Here is a 2,792-nt window from a genome sequence, read left to right on the forward strand (position 1 = left end):
AATCCTTTCAAATGTAATTTTTGTATGAATAACAATAACCTAGCTTTAAGCTGCGTGTCTTGTGAGGTGGAATTAAAGCACAAGGGGTGAAAAATGCATAACATACAATTGGTGTTAATTATTGGTTGAACGATGAAGTTGGTTGTTTATGTGATGTTAATTTGGATTTGGCATGTAGAGAGTAATCAGCTCACCTGATAATCAGTGTTGTTAGTGTTTAGAGAGAAGTGAAATGACGAAGAAGTGCACAAAATTAATGATGATGATGAGGTGAAGGACAAAGTAATAGAGAAGACGAATATTGAAACAATGAGGAAGAGAACAACATGATGAGAGAGAGAGTGACAAGAAAAACTCTGTTATAGGAGAGAGAGCAATGGAAAGGGTATAATCCATATATAAAAGGAGGAAGGACCACTAGAGTTGCGCATGACTTGATGGTTGTTCCCCCCGTAGGTGATGTCATTCCCTAGCTTTTCTTTTCTCTTTTTGGTCATGTTTTTGTTTCTTTTCTTTTTGTTGTTTTTGTTTTTTACCTTAGGCAAAAGGTAGGTTTCTTTCTTCTCCTTCGCACCCCACCTTGCATTACCTATTTTTATTTTAGTTACTCGTCGAGTTTATTATGTTTTGGGTTTTAAACAGCTGTTAAGTATCGTAGACTCAAAGTTTGCAGAAACTTCATAGCTAGGTATGATATGGGAAATATGGATGGAACCTTCCTTTCTATAGATCATATCTCATTCCATGACTGACTTGATCTACTTCTTCATTTTTCATATATTTTCAGTTATTAAAACTTAAAGCCCCCCATTTTATTAAAATGAAACTTAAAGTCCTCTATTCTAATATGCATAACCAAATTATAATTTTTTTTAAATGTTAATAACACACTTTTTAATATTATCTTTTCAACATTTTTTTCTTGTTAATTAAAATTCAAGTGAGATTCATTCATTATTTTCAGAACGAGACTCGATGAATTTTAACCAATATAAACTTCCGTCATCAAAAAGAGATTGTTAAGAGAGGAGTTATTATATTTATACACATAAATGTTCTTCCATCTCACATTCTTTTCATTTTTCTTTAAATTTCTCTCTTCATTTGTCATTGTGTTATATCGATCAATTTTCTCTCCTTTTATTTTTTCCTATCTCTTTCTCGTTAAGAGTATATGTATATATGTTACTACCAGCCTATTCGCAAAATTGGGTTTACTCTTCTTAATTACTATTTCCAATTTAAAAAAATTTTAAAAGTAAAAATCTTGTTAATTAGTCTAGAGCTATATTTACAATGTACATCTTATTGCATGTGTGCCTATATGTATGAAACATTTGATTAATTTGGATGTGATGTGTTGAGGTGACATAATTAATCATATATAAATGCATTTTTTTGGATGAGCATGACTATCTTTCAGCTGATATCTAAGAAATTGATCTCTTCCAACATATATTTTTTCATATACATGGAGCAGAAATTGAACTCCTAACCACATGCTTAAACAAAAAAGATAATCTACCAATTATGTCACACCTTGTTGGTATGCATTCTATTTACTTGTGTTTCCTTTTAATGTCTTGAATGTATTTGTGAAATGTATGTCTTTGAATTGTTTGTGTGGTTTGTGATTAGGTTGAGCGTCACCCTTTAAGGTGAGTCATTACACGATCACGATGATGATGCTAGAGGGGTGATTTAGATCTATCAGGGTTGTTTTCTAGCAAATGTCATTCAGGGCTTTTTGGTTGTCATTGGCTAGATTATTTTTGGCTGACATCGAAAAAAAAAGTTTTGCCTAACATTGACCCAAAAATACCCTCGATTGATGTCAGTAAAAAAAACATGACTAATTTCGATCAAAAGCAGCCTTAATCGATATTGATCAAAAAATATTATTGACCAATGTCAAATGAAAAAATCATACTCGGCCTAGGTTGAAGAACGCTTCCAACCAATATCGATAAAAAATACCCTTGACCAATGTTAGTTGAAAAAATCTTAGCTGACGTTGATAAAAAAATACTTTTATTTGATGTCACCTGAAAAATATCGTCGACCGACGTCAGTAAAAAAAACATTAATATGAATTTAAAAATCCAATAAAATACTTAATCCATATACAATTATTTGGATTGGATTTAAAATAATTTAAAAAAGCAAATTTTGATATAAAATCAATCCATTAAAATAGATTTAAAGTGATTTAGATATGATTAGTTATGAATTGATTTATATAATTGGATTTTTTGAACATGCCTAATTCTCTCTCCTTTCACCGGTATTAGAAGTTGTCATTATGTCTCCTTTCTCATTCTACTTTTATAATAATAATAATAAACCTTAACAATAAAAATAATAATATATAATATTAATAATAAAATAATTAATATTAATTTTGTTATTTTCTTTTCTTACTTATCAAACCACTTTAATTTAAATATTTATCATTTATTTAATCTTATTTATCTTTAATCAAAAAACCTTTTCACCAAAAATTATTGGCACAAGTGATTTGATACTTTAGTTTTTTTTATCAGTAAGTAAATGTTAGTAAGTAAATGTTAGTTGTTGATGAGAAAAATATTAAATCCATAACTTATCTTTTCTCTTTTTCTCCTTTCAATTGCCAACTCAATTTTATAATTTTTTTGACACTTGGATTCTTTAACCAAGATTTAGGGTTTAATCCTCAACTTATGTATAGAATCACAATTAAAGATATTAATTTACTCCAAAATGAATTGACCTAGTGAGAAAATGATTACTTAAGTACCAAGTAAAAAAAT

Source organism: Glycine max, chromosome 2 (genome assembly GCF_000004515.6).
Source record: "Glycine max cultivar Williams 82 chromosome 2, Glycine_max_v4.0, whole genome shotgun sequence".
In the NCBI taxonomy this organism is placed as follows: domain Eukaryota; kingdom Viridiplantae; phylum Streptophyta; class Magnoliopsida; order Fabales; family Fabaceae; genus Glycine; species Glycine max.